At 32.1% G+C, this 19,053-nt stretch overlaps 1 protein-coding gene across 1 annotated transcript in view; it reads right to left on the reverse strand.

Moving 5' to 3' along the window:
* Positions 1-12,409, reverse strand: part of LOC108740777 — a 104,929-nt gene extending 92,520 nt beyond the window's left edge. Inside the window, exon 1 of the mRNA XM_025979976.1 lies at positions 11,672-12,409. The gene's annotated coding sequence lies outside the window, so the exon portion shown is untranslated. The remainder of the gene's footprint in view (positions 1-11,671) is intronic.
* Between the last annotated feature and the right edge of the window lie 6,644 nt (positions 12,410-19,053).

A 19,053-nucleotide genomic window follows, 5' to 3' on the forward strand; every position in this document is an offset into this window, starting at 1 on the left:
AAAATTTACTATTTCAACCCTATATGCCATAAATCTTTTGTACGAAGTGCTTTTTTAATAATTCTTGCTTTTTAACAAAAATTTGCAGGCAATAGAAGCAACAGAAGATTTTGCAAATGTTATAACCTTTCTTCATTAAAAATCTTAAAGCAAGCTCGTTAAATTTTATGTTAAAAATAGTCAGGTAGAAATCCTACTCAATTTTTCTCAGCAAAATTACAATTAAAAGTTGGTCTGGCTAATAAAAGGTGTTAATTTAAATTGCACCTGACAATTTTTTAATAAACTGAATGCCGCAAGAATTTATTTACATAGCTAGTGTATCACTAAAAATAGATGTTGTTAAACTATTGTGATACTTCTAAATGGCTTTATAATGTTACTACTAATTGTACACAACCGTTTAACATTAAGATATCTCAAAATAGATTTTGACGTAATTTTTGTCGTCGTAAAACACATTCTGGTTGCATGTATATGTAAGTATATTCGTTATTTAGTGGCACAAAGTTCCTTGAATAAAACCATTTACATTTGATAATAAGTGGTCTTAAAATTATATCTAAATTAGGATTTAACTTGCTTTTGTTTCTTTTGTTTTCTCCAATGTTACTGCTTTTGTTTAAAGATCAAACGCAAAATAGTTAAATACATTTGTAATTACTAATGTTCCAACAAACGTAAAACAGTATACTGTATATAAGATTTTGAAGAAAATCATGCATTATCAACATAATTTTTCCGTATTTTTCCTTAAAATTCTATTTTGATATCAGCAGGTGGTCTATCTACAGATAATGTACAAAATAGGCACATCTATATTTATTTTGGGGTGGAGGTTGGGCTATATTCGTTGCTTCCCGAGATAAAAATGTTCAGTCTCTCAGAGTCTCTGAAAGCAATAACTCGAGTCTCCGTCTCTCATCGAGTCTCTCTGGTGTCGCTGAGAGAGACAGTCGACAGACTGTCAAAAAAAACTGTTTAGCGTGTCTGAACGAGAGACTCGAGTCGCTCATAGAGAGATCCTCATTTCGTATCCAGTCTCAGAACGAGAAACTCGAATCTCTGAACGAGAGACTCGAGTCGCTCATAGAGAGATCCTCATTTCGTATCCAGTCTCTGAACGAGAGACTCGANTGTCGTCGTAAAACACATTCTGGTTGCATGTATATGTAAGTATATTCGTTATTTAGTGGCACAAAGTTCCTTGAATAAAACCATTTACATTTGATAATAAGTGGTCTTAAAATTATATCTAAATTAGGATTTAACTTGCTTTTGTTTCTTTTGTTTTCTCCAATGTTACTGCTTTTGTTTAAAGATCAAACGCAAAATAGTTAAATACATTTGTAATTACTAATGTTCCAACAAACGTAAAACAGTATACTGTATATAAGATTTTGAAGAAAATCATGCATTATCAACATAATTTTTCCGTATTTTTCCTTAAAATTCTATTTTGATATCAGCAGGTGGTCTATCTACAGATAATGTACAAAATAGGCACATCTATATTTATTTTGGGGTGGAGGTTGGGCTATATTCGTTGCTTCCCGAGATAAAAATGTTCAGTCTCTCAGAGTCTCTGAAAGCAATAACTCGAGTCTCCGTCTCTCATCGAGTCTCTCTGGTGTCGCTGAGAGAGACAGTCGACAGACTGTCAAAAAAAACTGTTTAGCGTGTCTGAACGAGAGACTCGAGTCGCTCATAGAGAGATCCTCATTTCGTATCCAGTCTCAGAACGAGAAACTCGAATCTCTGAACGAGAGACTCGAGTGGTGTCTCGATAGACATAGTCAAAATTTTCTAAGTTCAACATATTTCAGAGATCCCAGTCTTTCTACAAGAGACTCGAATCTCTGAATTAACAATTGTATCGTTTGAGTCTCTCATACAGAGACTGTGAGAGATCCATAAAAACACCTAGGCAATAACTGAGAGACTGTGAAAGACTGTGAGTGACGCTCTCAGAGACGCTGAAAGACTGAAAGACTCTGAGAGACTGGAGAGAGACTGTGAAAGACTGAAAGACTCTGAGAGACTGGAGAGAGAAAATTTTTTTCTGGTTTTATTGTGAATTTTTCATGATGATGTGATAATTGTTTACTTAGTGATAATTATGTATATTCTGATATTAACTATTAATATTGAAAAGGAATTCAAGTTCATTAAAGATTTTAGAGAATAATTTTGCACAAATTACAGTAGGGGATTAAATAGAATTGTATTGAATATATTTACATATCCAGTATAATTTATAGTATGGTTTTCCATTGCCCTCCCCAAGGACAGTGGTCAATTTTTTCATGAGAACTGGTCTTCGATTGTAAAGACAATGAGCTTACCTCGAAGATACAATAAATTTTCAGAGAGACGTAAGCATAAGTGGTAATTGTATATCAGTTTAAATATCGAATGTACTGAACTGACAACACTGTTATGTTACATATTTCATTTCGGTTAAGGTATAAAAGTAAGTTTTGACATTTGAATTAATCTTGGCCTTTGTCAGATTGAACGTTTGATATCGCAAACCATTTGTCTTGAGAAGTATCGCGTTTCCAGTTTATATTTTTAAAAAAAAAAAAAACGAAGAAGATCGTTTTGTATTCAAATTGAATTTAGGTACCTACCTATTCCATTTGTGCCCTCAGATTCTTCAGATAATAATATTAAACCCTTGATTTATTAAGCTAATAGAATTTGACACGGTTAATTTCAGTAATTTTCTCCGGGCGGAATGATAAAGTACGGAAAAATGTAGATTCGAAAGGAAATTTACTTTCAGTGCTTCTGTGTATTTACAATGTCGGTTAAAATTGCATAGGGCGCTTGAGACAGAACTCCAATAAACTTTTGAAAGAAGGAAATTAAGCGTAGATATGTACCTGCGGGCATTCAAGTTTTACGTAATAGTAAGTAGATAGAAGGGTTAGAAAGTTTATTTTTTTTTGTATCATTGCTGACAGAAAGCAGTAAGGAGGAGACGAAAAATCTTCGTGAGATAAAAACTATAAAATAATTAGTAATTTTATTGTTTGGTCTTCTTGTCCTGTCACTGTTTATATCAGGTATGTTGGATCGACTATCTACTATCCCGTCGGATAGTTCCTTACTTTATACGGTTAGGTACAGGATAAAACAAAACGTCTAAAAATTGTAATTTCGTGGACTGATCCAATGGTAATAATTCAAGTTAAAAAGAATGAAAAGTAATTTTCTTGCTATACCTACTAAACTGCTTTCAATGATACCCCCTAAGCATAGATATCTCACCACAAAGTCGACAATCTGAAGACTGATTAAACAGACACTTGCACTGTCACTCCTATCGCATTTCCCAAAAACTAGATCATCCCATATTCCTAACGATTTGCGAAGACTAATGTAATCTAAGCCCCTCCTTCCTTCCTAACCGCTCTTAACTCCTACTTCTACTTATTATGTTTAGCAAGTACATCAGGTGTATTAGCACCGTCTTTCTTTATTGATTTCCATAGCGCCATTTCCGTTAATTACATACCAACATTTTTGATTTATTTTAACATAATTGTGTGTACCCTGTACCTAGAGAAATAAAGCAATTTTTGGAAGGCTAGACCATAAACAGAAGATAAAATGTTTTTCCAGACGATTATTCGCCTTCTTCTTAAGCCAAAAAACCGCTTTATATTAAAATACATATTTTATTAGATAATGCATTACTGTTGCTGGCTTAGCATCAACTAATGCAAACAAAGATAAAATAATCCCTTATTATTATATACCCGCATCATGTGAAGCATCCAATGATTAAATTAGTAATGGCCTTGTGGGATCTATGGTATTTACACGCACCAGTGTCTAATAATATTTGACACCATAAACCGATTATGTATGTGCTTCATAAATTTTATTTGACGGCAATGCCGTAATACTGTGAAACATATTCGTAGGTATACCTACTAATATTGTAATTTGGGTGAATTTTAATTAGCGAAAGTTGTGTTAAAGCTGATGTGTTAAAACGAAATGATTGATTTCTAATCATTATCAGCCCGTCAACAAAAAAATGGTTGTGAAGAATAGACGAATGAGAAAAAGGGACAGGTGACAATTTTGTTTTTAGGGTTTTGCTTTCGCCATATCATTAGGTATGTTGGCTTTTCATTTTAAAGCTCAATTTTTGAAATATATGGTGCTTTAACGTTATTTGTAATTTTACAATTTTGACGCCACTTTCTAACATATAAAAATACTGAAAAGACTATCTTGATTTGGCTAGTTATGGAGTAATTTGATTGATATTTGTAAACAATCATTACGGAGTATATCATGTGTGTGCTTGATAAGCTTTCAACTACATTTTTGATATTTGTAGTGAAGTATTACAACATATTTTTTTTTTCAAAGTTGATTCAATTTCTTTACAAATACTGGTTGAATTTTCATACAAATTAGAAATTTTATTCAATAAAATTTACTTTATGGGTTTACGGGTACTTAAGTCTAATTTCTGAAAACATTCGTTTTCTTATTGTTTTCACTCTAAAAGCAACAAACTTGATGCGCAATATGAGTGGTAATTTCGCCACAGAAATCTTAAAATAGCCGAATGGCTACAGGCTGTAGCTGTAGCCTTCAGCATACGGAGTCCGCGAGTTGGAATCCTGTAATGTGGTCAGATTTTTTATTTTTTTTTTTATATGGTGTGTAGGAAAGAAATTTTAGGTTACTAAAAATAAACAAAAGCTTACACAAAATAGATCAAGCGAAATATTTCAGGTGTTACGTAGGGCCAAACGAAGGTATCAACCCCTCCTAACTGAATCGATGATGTAGCTTGGACTCATCTAACGCATGAAATACTTTAGCAGCTATAAATACTAACAGTACTTGGATATTACATAAACGTCGCCCTTGAGGATCTTAATCAGATGGGTCAGTAATTTATCGAGANATCCAAATTAAAATATAAATTAATCTAGTTGAATTGGTATTTTTTTTTTTAATATTAGTGTGTCAATATGGATCGTTCAATGTATTTTTCATACACAGTTTCTGTTACGGTATCGTTGGAACGCAGTTCTCTGAATTTTTTAAAACGTGAATTTCAGATTAGATTTCTCTCCTAGAATGGAAATTTCGGTCAAACAGTTAATAACTTTTGGAAATGAGCTAGTCCACATGAGTGTGTAATAATTATTGGAGCGAGAACAAAAAGTACAACGGGAATTATTTGAATCGTACAACAATTCGGAACCTAATTTGTAATTGAATTAGTTGTCCAACTTAAAAATTGTAATTACTTCGTACCTATGTAGTTCGCGCAGTTTCCGACTAATAAGATACACTCGAGTAATTGTAAGTATCACATGTATGTGTGTGTGTATGTAGGTACAGTTTGGATTAAAAATAATAAAAAAAGAGTATCAGACCATCGACTTATGCCGTCTACGAACCAGATTAATCTTTTCCTGTTATTCGTGAACATGTCACGGCATTGACGGCGTGGCAACGTCTGAAATGATTTTTGTTGCAATTAGCATAAGCAGGATTTATATAATTAATTCTCTTTCTAAATAACATATCATTCGGATCACCGTATAACTCAGGCGCGAAAAGGAACAAAGTGTTAAGAAAAAAGTAAAAAAATATTGGGCACATACAGTAAACGCGAAGAGTGGCGTCGTTGCTACCCTATGAAAATACTCAGCTTTTCTTTCTTATTTTCATTCTACAATATAGTAAACCTTGCCTTAAATTAGATTCCTGACCGTTACTATTAAATTATGTAGTTTTTTCCAGGGTGACGGTCAAATAATTATACAACTATTATTAGTTTTGTATATCTAGATTAGATCGAAGTTAAGTTGAAAATGTATAGTAAACCTTGCCTTAAATTAGATTCCTGACCGTTACTATTAAATTATGTAGTTTTTTCCAGGGTGACGGTCAAATAATTATACAACTATTATTAGTTTTGTATATCTAGATTAGATCGAAGTTAAGTTGAAAATGTACCTAGGGAAAACGGCAAAAATAGTTCTATGAAATATTAACCTGAAAATTCAATTTTGAATTTTTTTTCCAGGGTGACGGTCAAATAATTATAATAACTATTATTAGTTTTGTATATTTACGTTTGATGTGACATGGTTTTGTAGAACTATTTTTAAACATACATACAATTTAGACAACTTTTAGAAGTGAGTTAGTTTAATATGAATGACCAAGTACGACGGATCGTAAACCTTGTAGGTCGGTTGGTCGTTGTTTCTGTTGTCACCTCTCGTAGTTTAGTGGTCAGAACATTGATGCGTAATGCCGAAGGTCCCGGGTTCGATTCCCGGCGGGGGTGTGACAAAACAATAATTTTTTCCTCATTAATTTGAGGCAGCGTGTAAAAAATGAATTTTCAGATTAATATTTCATATTAAACTAACTCACTTCTAAAAGTTGTCTAAATTGTATGTATGTTTAAAAATAGTTTTACAAAACCATGTCACATCAAACGTAAATATACAAAACTAATAATAGTTATTATAATTATTTGACCGTCACCCTGGAAAAAAAATTCAAAATTGAATTTTCAGGTTAATATTTCATAGAACTATTTTTGCCGTTTTCCCTAGGTACATTTTCAACTTAACTTCGATCTAATCTAGATATACAAAACTAATAATAGTTGTATAATTATTTGACCGTCACCCTGGAAAAAACTACATAATTTAATAGTAACGGTCAGGAATCTAATTTAAGGCAAGGTTTACTATATTGTAGAATGANATTTCATATTAAACTAACTCACTTCTAAAAGTTGTCTAAATTGTATGTATGTTTAAAAATAGTTTTACAAAACCATGTCACATCAAACGTAAATATACAAAACTAATTATAGTTATTATAATAATTATTTGACCGCCACCCTGGAAAAAATTACATAATTGGTTACAGACTTCTAGTGAACAATTTCGTCAAAAATTTTGATGCTTCATTCCGTCAAATTTTGTTTATGTATACGTGCGAGCTTTAGGCATACCTTTTAATACTGCAGAATATATATTTGTGTGTTTCTTACCCCAACCAGCACTCTCATCAGTGCAAATTTTCGTGCAATTTTCACTAGCTGCAATCTAAGTCTACCTTTACCCCTTTTAACTCCTGTACCTGCTTCTAATATGTCTATAATTAACCTTTTCCTACTAGCCTCCCCTATACCTTCTTGATATCCAAAGCGCTCTCCTTATTCTACTCTTTTTAATATATCCTCATTTCTAACCTTTTCTACCCCTCCTGTTTTAAATATGCATGCAATAATCTCTTTTGAAGTTCAAAATCCAAAAGCGACCCGATCCTGTACTATTCTTTGTTTTATTGTTATTTTTAGCGCTTTTTCTAACCTGTGTTTTCTGACTTCTGCGACTTCTTCGTTTTTCGTCTCTTCTAAATCCTTTGTATACCAATATTTTTGTTTTATTATGTACAGGAAACTTTTTTCTTTCAAATCAAGTTGTTCTCAAATTATAGTGTTTCACAATTTATGTATGGCATATGATGCTATTATTGAACCCGTTATGTTATAAGGGAACAGGCGTAATTACTTCACGCTCGGGTGGAAAACAATATGATATGCGTTTGAATGCCATGGTCAGTCATATTGCAGTCAAAGTATAGTCAGAAAACTAGTCTCAAAGATATAGACCAGTTGATTGCTTTAGATTATAGTGCTTCTAAATCAATCAATCCATCCAAACTTATAAACCATTTTAGGTATTTAAACTTTTTATGTGAAATTTTGGGCTTTTGTGTCTTATTTATATATTTTCTGGATTTTTTCTTAATTTTTTTTTTGTGTTTTATTATATGGTATTTACCTTTTGCCAGTTCCATTGTACTTTATTGTGTCCAAAAGCAAGTAACTATTACGTTTTATTAAATATCATTAAGTTAATAAGATGTCATTTGAAGCATGATTCTCTATTGTTAGAGCACGTCCTGGGTAAGTCCGTGTAATATAAAAGTAGGCATAACAAAAGGTACAATAAAATTTTACCCTGTATGGGTCAACAGCTTTGCACGGATTACTAACATCGAAATTCACAGAAGTAAGGGTTGTTTCTTCACCCCTGTATTTTCCCAAACAGACCAATAGTCGGTATAGCTTAATACTGATCTTCAGTAGATCAATAAGTGATACTTTGGTAAGAAAAAAGTAGATGTGAAGGAGTTTAATCATAATCAAAACATTGTCTCACTTATATTATTAATTTAGCAGTATTATTATTATTCTTATTGTATCATTACAGGATTAAATTAAAAAACAAGCAGTACGACTTAGACCAAATTTGAACTATTGTATCTAGTTTTGCACAATTCTATACACTTCTTTATCCCTTTTATTATTTTGCTATTCTACTATTCATTCTTTCTTGCTTAATTATTATCATTTATCTCCTAATACACCACTGCATTTTCTTTCATTTTGAACCTTGCCATTAATTGTAATTTTCTTTTCTTGTGTTGTTCATAAGAGAATACATCCTTTAAACGGAGATTTTTAATTTTATACTCGATTTGAATGAAAAAATAGATATGTAGATACCTACTTTATTTTGGACTTTAAAAAAATTCTAAATATTAGACCTCTTTTGCCAGTAGGTTCAGATAAAGTGCTAGGTATTTTGTATATAATACGTTAAGTTACACGCATATCCTGTGAAAGCGTTACAGAAAGGGGTTCACACGGCATCCAAATCGGTCTAAGAGATGCTAATGTTAATGACCTTTAAATCGCCTATTTAGATAACAAACCATTTTCAAAAGATAATCAACCGAGCACCTCACTCGAGAGTCATTTTACTAGTTATGTTGGCACTGCTCATAAATAATTAAATAGTTCTTTACCAATGTTGTGCGTGTGAAAATAAAAACAAAACATTTACATCATCTCTTTGGGTCACTGTTTTATCTGTAGTTCACTTTTTGCATAATAAGTGGGTTACTCCTACACGTGTATGTGTAAAATGAATGGTTACACTTTATTTACCAATTTCATTTGTGTAGATGGAACTGAGTATGGTACTGCCAAATTTCCCTAAGTCGGACCTCCTAAATGCAACCATGTTGAAACAAAATCACGAGGTGGTGTTTACACATGGATTATAAGGATTTTTTCTTAATAAACAATTTCATTATATAGAGTTGCCGGTATTTTTTGTATATACAACACAATATAGCATAATATTCACTTGATACTTCTTCTACCTGCTGTGACCACTTAATAAGGTCCTTCACATTTTAAATTATTATAGAGAACTGTTCCTATTGTTAATTTCGACCGAATTTTATTATTATCAAATGGAATGTACCCATAAACTGGGTCGATTCTTTATTGAACCTTGAATAGAGAGACTGAGAACATTCTACTTCGGATTTAAGGTTTCGTGCAGGAATAGCAGGTTACCTACGAGCTGGAGTACCACGCTACCTGGCTCCGTGTAAGTTGTAAGTGGTCTACTACGATAAACGCTATTATTCTTTTCCCATTGTACAGTTATAAAAGGCCACCTAACTAACCTACGAAATGTTTCGGTATTTTAAAGATTAAGGAGATTGAGTGATCTAGATGCGTATTTGAAAAAATGCTATTTACAATTTTACCGTTTATTAATTGTTTATTACTGTTGATAATATGGCACGATTTTCAGAATCATTTACATAAAATTATTATTTTACCAAAGTTGCCAACTGGTAAATATTGGTTGTAAAAATATAGCGATCCGTCCTATTGTTTGTGTCAAGGCATAATAGATAACCGAAGACTTTATTACTTGTTTGAATACGAATTATTAACACCTAAACCTGAGTATCTAACAACTTTGTATCTTTCTTTCCAGATGATTAATTATCAACGATTCGAGGAGATGAGATAGAACTTAAAATGGAACCTTCAACAGAATATGGTAAGTTTTCCCTTATATTTTCAGAATGAACCTACTTACTAAAACAGTAATACAGAGTGGAACGTTCAAGAAAAACGCTAAAAAGAGCTACCACAACCACACATTAAGTGTTCGGCACGCATGTTTTCGTATGTTTACCATTTCGCGGTCGAAACCGCCTCTTTTCAGACGTTTCGGATGTTACGCTCATAAATTTCCGCTAGCTTATTATTTTCACATTACTATTGAACTCTTTAACAGAGTTTGTTCCTATGCGGCATACGGCACTTACCGAGTTATTTATAGGTCCGCGGCATTAGTTCTTGTTGCTCCTGCTGTAATTGGTATTACCTACAAAGTTCCCTGACGCTTCCTTCTTAAACCATGAACCTTTGTATATAAATATAAATAATGTCAAATTAAGTTGTGACATTTTATAAGGATAATAAAACAAATCCCTAATGTTTTCTTCGACAAGATTCCGAATTATTAATTTGCTTAAATTCCTTGTGTTCGAATAATCGCCTTAATATTACCTTCGTTTTTCTATAAGGACTAATATTCCCTTCGCATGGATGGTATAAGTAATATAGAGGTGTTAACGCTTTTGTACAGAGTATCCTAAAAATTGCATTAGTAAAGGGGAAATTTCTTAATAATAAAAGATTCTCTGTGTACAGGAAGCTTTTAATATTTCATATTGCGCTTGAACATGACTTCNTATTTTATATTATTTTCAAAAATATATTTCAGGAAATTTTAATTGTTAACATTTTTGGCAGCATGACGCCATTGTGTTTATTTTCGTTGAATGTTTATTTAACGGGGGCAATAAATTACATTAAAAAATGTAATTAACATATAAATGTGTTTTGAGGCTAATGATTATTCAGTGCTTAAAGATCAAGGGTTATTACAACAGTTTATACTGGCACCTCAGCTTTTTGGCGTATACACAAATTTGGGCTGTTTTATCTGTTCTGAGCGACAAACATTAACTTTTACGATTAGAATTATTAAAGCCACATAGAATTACAAATTTATTACCTTCTAGGTACTTGCTTGCTTTTATGTTCACATTATCAAGGAAAAGTCCTAATTACAATTGAAAAAGTCCTGCTTGAATAAATTATGACGAAGAAGAAAAATTTCTTATTGTGTTTTTGTAGCGGAAATTTTCTTGATTGTATATTTCTTTTGCTGCAAGAAAGGGATTAATCTTGAGTAGTTGAGAAACTATTAACTCTTCAATAATACATGAGTTTCAGTTGTACATGTACAATACCTAAATTCATTGTTTAATTCTAATTTTATATTATTGTTTCTGGTTGTTGGCAAATAATAATAAAATTGCGCAACAAAAAATATTTAATTGGTATTTCTTCCTGCTTTGTTTGGTTACACATGTTAACAAAATATGCACAATAAGATAATGGTAGCTAACAAAAATATTGATAGATATATTTCTTTTCCTATTGTAGTAAAAATAGTTAAGGATGTGGGATGTTCTAGTTTTAGTTTTAGGGAAATGCGAAGAATAGCTCACTACAGTCCAACCAGTAGACTAATGACCATATGATTTTGATGATGTAGTATATTCGGAATTAGTTATTTAAATCACGATTCAAATATTTTCTGCTGATGTAAAAGATCAGAGCAAGGACGTGAATAAGTTTACAAATCTGCGTATTTATACCAGATATGTACATACATATGTGTTTTACATGCAGACAGAAATTGCAACTTACCATGTTTTTGAAATTCCTCTCGAACTACATACAATTCCAATTTATATCGGATTCCACAGCGATTCTAAAAACAAGCCGGCACAATGACACGGTGGTATGAATGACAAAATTGCAGTGACTTGTTTCGGATTTCAATTGTCAGTAGGACCACGTACCCTCTTATCGCGCAGAGCTTTTTAAAAATCCGCAGGAGACTCTTTGATGCACATCAAGAACACGTACAGATATCACGTTTGAATTTACCAAAACGCGAAGTAATTCGAGCACATACAGAAGATGTTGTTGGTCACTATATTGTTGGAAACCGAGAAGTTTTGCGGTCGGTTTTGATGGTTGGTGTCGCCCAAAAATTTCGCGCAAAAATTCACGGATTGTTGTTTCAACTGCTGCGGGTGTTTGGTTGGTTCACTTGTCACCTGGATCGGTTAAATGCACCTCACAAATCATCCAAGCATGAGCAGGTAGTAGGAATAAGAAAGCAACAAAAGCACACTTCTTAGTTCATTCACTGCGTCGTGAATTTCACGTTATTCTGTTTCTCTTTTTCGAAAAAGTTAGCGCACCCTTTATCACAGTGGAGTTTCGAAATGAGAAAAGTTCAATTTATCGTTTTTCTCTTTTTGTCCCGGTTAATTTTTTAAATCGTTTCGATGTGCTGCCGTTTCTGCTGCGCGTGTGTTAGCGACTTAAGTCAATCGGTTCGTACGATCACTCGTCCGGGTATAGCGAACATAATAAAGCTTCGAGCGCCTATGGCATTCGGCATGGCATGGATTTTCCTCCCACCATTGCTGCTGCTGTTGCTGTTCTTGCAACAAGCATCTGGTTCTTTGTGTTTTCTACAGGGTACGAGATGGATGTATTATGTATGTATGTTTGCGTTTGTGTGTATGTGTGTGTCTTTATGTACATGAATATTTCTATGTACGTATGTGTGTGTGTATGTATTAGTATAGTTTGTACCTCTCTTTTACCTTTACCTACGACGATGGTGATGTTGGTTGAACCAGCTGAGTCGTAGAGAATATTCTTCGTTGCCGCATTTACAACCATCAGGCCTTGAACTTGCCGTGGCATTTTGCAGATTTGCTCTCCAATTGGGGCGAAGGTAGATTGCTCGGCGAAAGGTTTTTGCCAGTTTATCAGTATATCTTTAAATCTATTGTTTTAGCTATTCTTTCAAACAGAAATACCACTGTAGGTACTGGTCGTCCAGGTATCCGCTTTGGATTCAATACCCGGCTTTTTTTTTGAGTTTTGGAACAAATGTAATCAAGATGACAATGAAAATTTGACGTTTGATCGTGAAAAATTCCAAGGTCTTTTATTGAAGGGACCGCTAGTTTAGGGTGTAATCAAAAGATAAGAACGTTGATGTTCTTTTGAAAGATATTAAGAAGGAGATCATTATCAGGTCGTCAGTCTTAAGACTGGTTGGACACGCACTTCCAATCTTATCCTGAACTAATCCTCGCATTTCCCCAAAACTAAAACAACCCACATCCTTAACAATTTGCGAACAGTAACCTACTCTAAGTCTACCTCTACTCCTTGCAACTATTGTTTCTGGCTTTAATATGTCTCTGACTAGACCTTCATGATTGAGAAGGTGTCCTACCAACCTAACTTGCCTATTTCTTATTAACTTCCATAGAGTCCTCTGTTGTCCTATTCTTTCTAATATTTCTTAATTTCAAATCTTCTCCATTCACGGTATCCTTATCATTCGCCTGTAACACCACATTTCGAAGGCTTCTAACCTTTTCCTTTCCGCCGCGCCCACCATCCATTTCGCATCGGTACAGCGCCGCGTTCCAAATATACACCTTTAACAATCTTTTGCAAATCTAAGCATACTATTTTCTTGTCCCTGTCTCTATATCCCTACAGTAGTCCTACCTTTAATAATGTTAATCGCGTCTTCGATATACAAATTAAAAAGTAGCAGTGACATTTATACAAACTAAGTAACACACTTCTGTCTCTGTAACTCACTCCTACATGTTTAAGTATATTTAATATTTGTTTTCATTTAACATTGTCTAAAGGTTTTTCTAAATCTACAAATCCTATGTACGCACCCTTTCCTTTTTCTATCGTTTTCTCTAATGTTACCCGTAAAATTAGAATGACCTTGCGCGTTCCTTTATTTATATTTTACATATTGACTTCCATAGAGTCCTCTGTTGTCCTATTCTCTCTAATATTTGTTCATTTCTAACCTTCTCTATTCACGGTATCCTCATCATTCGCCTGTAACACCACATTTCGAAGGCTTCTAACCTTTTCCTTTCCGCTGCGTCCACCATCCATGTTTCGCACCGGTACAGCGCCGCGCTCCAAATATACACCTTTAACAATCTTTTGCAAATCTAAGCATACTATTTTCTTGCTCCTGTCTCTATATCCCTACAGTAGTCCTATCTTTAATAATGTTAATCGCGTCTTCGATATACAAATTAATAAGTAGCAGTGACATTTATACAAACTAAGTATCACACTTCTATCTCTGTAACTCATCCCTACATGTTTATGTATATCTAATATTTGATTCCATTTAACATTGCCTAAACCTTTTTCTAAATCTACAAATCCTATGTACGCACCCTTTCCTTTTTCTATCGTTTTCTCTAATGTTAGCCGTAAAATTAGATTGACCTCGCGCGTTCCTTTATTTATATTTTACATATTGATCTTCCCCTAATAGTTCTTCCGCTCTTTTTTCCATCCTCCTCTGTACAATTTTAGTTAGTACATCAATCAATTCTGTTGGCTTATCAGAGTTTAATTAATGATAAGTTATTAGTATGATTTTGTCACCTTTTGCAGACTTTTAGTGTTAATAAACATAAAAGGCTCGTTTCAATGGTTTCAACTCTACCCTCTCGCTGAAAATCCGCCAACCAACAATTAAAATTTTATTGGCTTAGTGTTTAAACGACTTTTAGAACGAGAGTTAATGTGGACGTTGGTGAGGGTAGTATTTAATGGAAAGCCTGTCAGAACGAAGAAATGAACCGTTGTCCGTAGTGGGTTTGCGACGTACCCGGCAGAGCTAATGCAGGTACCCGGCAAAATCATTATCCGATGAATCTCTAGTAAATAATAATAAAGAAATTTAATACTGTTACTAAAGCAATTTAGAACGACCCTGATTTCGGTTGGTTTAAGTGTAGTTATTGTACCTAAACATTTTAACAACAAATGAGACACTCATCCATGAAACTTCCTACAAATCTTATGTGGATTTCGGATTTTGTTCGTACAAGAAGGTTTAACAATTAACACTAATTATATGTAACACTTTGTGTTAGTAAATAAAAAGTTATTACTCTTTCGATGTGCTCATTTTTATGTTATATCTAATATGAAAAAATTTGCGAAATATGTGTGGAAAAATTTGGCTTTCAGTCTGCTCTGAGCTTTTCGAGCTTTATACAGTCTGATTATACTCCTATCGTGCCCAATTATTCTTACTATGATGATGATGTAATATTTTATACTTTGTCATGATAATATTGAGTTACGTTAAAGTTATTTTCTTAAGAAAAAACGGTTTCTAACTTTTTTTGTAGTTACATTACTAGTGTATAATTCGCTGTATGTTGGGTTGTCTAGTTATAATATTGCAAATTGTAGTTTATTAAAAAAAAATTAATTATTATCCCTAACTGCGTCTACATGAAAAAAACATACTTTAAAGATGAGAGTCTATCAATCTACTTCAATTAAATTGGAATTATAACTCAATAGTAGCGTTTGCTTTAAATTGTCCCGGCACCTCCACCAAAAATTTTAATAAATTTTTTTAATAATTATTAATAATATGTGTATATTTTCATGAATGTCTAATTTAGACATTTGAGAGAAATATTCAAGATTAATCCATCACAAAGACCATCAAAGAATATAAAATTTGACTCTTTATTTATATGCGAAATAAATCGTACAAAAGCTCAACACATTGAGTTATACTTTTCATCATCACAATAAGTTCGTCAGTCCTAAGACTGGTTAGACACGCATCTCCACTCCTTCCTATTCTGAGCTAATCTTCGCATTTCCCTAAAACTAGAGCATCCCACATCGTTAACTATTTGTTAACAGTAATCTCATCGAGGTCTACCTCTACTCCTCTTAACTCTTATTTCTGCCTCTAATATGTCTCAGTTATACTGTTATACTATTTAATCAGTGGAAGAATCGACGATTACAAATGCATGTACAATTAAACACTACATTAATAAATTAACTTGATAATGTCATTATTTTAAAATTGGATGATTTGTAATTTAAATGATAAAATCAGTAATTTAATTTTATATGAATATGTAAACGTTTTCTACCAGATTTTACAAAATGTATTTAAAAATATTACTGATTAATTCATTCAAATTTATTCAAAGATAGTATTGAGTTTCACGTAAAAAAGTTATTTTCATAAGAAAAAACGTTATTAGTTTTCTTTGTAGTTACATAATTGGATTTGAAATATTTTTTGTATGTTGGGCTGTCTATATGTTATGCTACAAAAAGTTTAATTTATTGTAAAATGAAAGATATAAATTAGCATCTCTAAGTGCGTGTACATACAATAAGTGTAATTCAAAGATAAAATTCCATCAATCTACACTAATAAAACCGAAATTATAAATAAACTAGCTTTTGTTTTAAATTGTCCTGGCTCCTTCACAATCACCACAATTTTAATGAAAATTTTTTGATACTTGTTAATATCTTTAAGAATGTCTCTATTTTTGCCATATTTGGAAAGAATGAGTGCTGGTGAACTCATTTTAGTACTTTCGTACATAATGCATTTTGTATTCCATCCACTTAGTAGATTTTAATGAGGATATAATTAGGATTAACATTCGGTTATCATTGACCTAAAAGCCGCTATTACTTACATCAAAGAAAAGTTAAAAAGTTTATACATATGTAGGTATCGAAAGTTAATATTAATGTTAATTTTTTTTGCAGTTTTCTTTCGATCACCTTCCTGGAGTCGTGTTGCAGTCGTGCTTGGGGAGAAAGATGAATTGATTCAACTGCAGCCTCAAGGGTGAGCTTTTTCGTTTACTAACACTGCATTTTTCATTTTATAACTAGAGTTTTACTTGTTTTTATTGTTTGGAGAATAGTATTGACTTTCATGTAAAAAGTTATTTTCATAAGAAAAAACATTAATAATTTTCTTTGTAGTTATTTTATTGGACTTGAAATACGAGNCTTCCTTTTTTTAACTTTTATAAATAAACCTTCAAAAGTAGTTAAGTATATATGACATCGGATGTCATTAAGTTAACTAACTTTGAAAACTGCCTTATATAAAAAATACAATTCGAAAAATAACAAAAAAGTAACTAAATTCTACTTTTCTGCTTGACAATATTTCTTGGAATATTCGATGTAGTAAATACATCTATGTGAAGAATTTTACATTCTTGTAAAGAAAAGAAAGGACATAGGCACTCATGACAACGGCAGAGGAATTTCCAAATGTTAGTTAATTTCGTTGAAAAAAAGTAATATAAATCTTTATAAAATCTTTTATAATTCTTTCTTCTCCACATTTAATTTTTTTTTTACTACATTTAAAGATGACTTTTGTAATATTTACTCAGATAACATTAATAAGTAATACATTGAAATAGCATCAAGCCTTGTAAAAATTTCATTTCATACAGTACCTTTGTAGGTGTACAGACTAAATCAACAGATAAGTGTTATTGCAATATTTGTTGATGAAGTTAGTAACATTCTAATCTACTTCAAACTTCTTTTTTGAGCCGTACCTACATAAGTCATTAGCCTTGAAGAAGATGAATAATGTTGTAAATGCAAAATGAGTTCATGGCCGTAAACAATTTAATTCCAGGTGTACGGTGGTATTGTGTTCAATTCATAATTATAACAATACCTGGAAGTCAGCATAATATATTTGTATAATGAATAAAATACCGAAAAACCTACCTACATAAGAAACATGTGACAATAAACGAAAGCGATCGAATACAACAAAAATAAAAAATAACGGATTTTTATTGACGCTTAACTAATAACGATTTCAAATCGTAATGCACATTACAAATAATATCTAAGAAGTTGTACCTAGTGCATACACATTTTGAAAGAATTTAATCGTAAGGGCAATTTATTCTGTGATAACGGACTGAGTATACCTATTTCAAGCATTAACAAGAAAGAAAACTTTCTTTTAAATGCATTTATATTACGATCATTAAGTTTAAAGAGAAAAAGCTTTTCACACTTCGTTTTAAATTACATTTAAATTAATAATAGTCTGGTAAATATAGCAAATTATTAAGTGTCAAAGAATAATAAATTAACATAGAGAGTTAATTGCATATGTGTCGCACCCATAGTAGCTGTGAAGCATGGCAAATTACCATTTTATTATTTCTATATTGTAAAGAGATATATTTCATCCTCGAATCAAGTATTTATTTTAATATTTTGAATCCAACATGAATACCATAAAATAAAATATCTAGTAAATATTTTTTTGATGAAATCAACCGCTTAAAATAAATAATTAAATTAAGCAACAAATGTTCTGCTCTAACACGTTTTTATTGAAGAATAATAATTGTAGAGTAATATGCAAAAAGTAATAGAAGGTATAAAAGAAAATAACACGTTACAATTTACTTATTCCTGCAGGATTTTATTTGAAAACATATTTCACGTAAGCTAGCATCGATTCTGCCGTTATTGAAATGAATCTTTAGGTATATGCCTCACCACTTCCTTTCAAATCACCACAACATATGTGGATGCACCCCAAAATTAACATCATTGAAACCGATACCATGTATAGAGACGGATGGTGGAAACGCGTCACCAATAAAAGCTTGGTGTGACGTATTTGAAATATACCTATGTCCTTTTATGTGTAAGCGTAAGAACGGTTTATAAAATAACATTCCAGGCGTATCAAAATTTTTCAGCAGTTTAACCAACAAAATATATTTATATAAAATATACACAGATTTTTAAGTTTACTACATGTATGTTATCATTCCTTTTAAATAAATATTTGTACTTTTTTCAGATAATAAATTAAATTTAAGATCACAAAAAAAGGTGTTATCAGTTTCCTGAAAAATTTTTCACGCCTAAGTGATTTAATTATGAGATAAGTTATATGAGTGTAGTTAGTACTCTGTTCTACATAGCAAAGACTACAGTAATGAAAATTATTAAAAAAATATTTTATATTATTTTCAAAAATATATTTCAGGAAATTTTAATTGTTAACATTTTTGGCAGCATGACGCCATTGTGTTTATTTTCGTTGAATGTTTATTTAACGGGGGCAATAAATTACATTAAAAAATGTAATTAACATATAAATG

The sequence above is a fragment of the Agrilus planipennis genome, unplaced genomic scaffold (assembly GCF_000699045.2).
Source record: "Agrilus planipennis isolate EAB-ADULT unplaced genomic scaffold, Apla_2.0 scaffold22, whole genome shotgun sequence".
In the NCBI taxonomy this organism is placed as follows: domain Eukaryota; kingdom Metazoa; phylum Arthropoda; class Insecta; order Coleoptera; family Buprestidae; genus Agrilus; species Agrilus planipennis.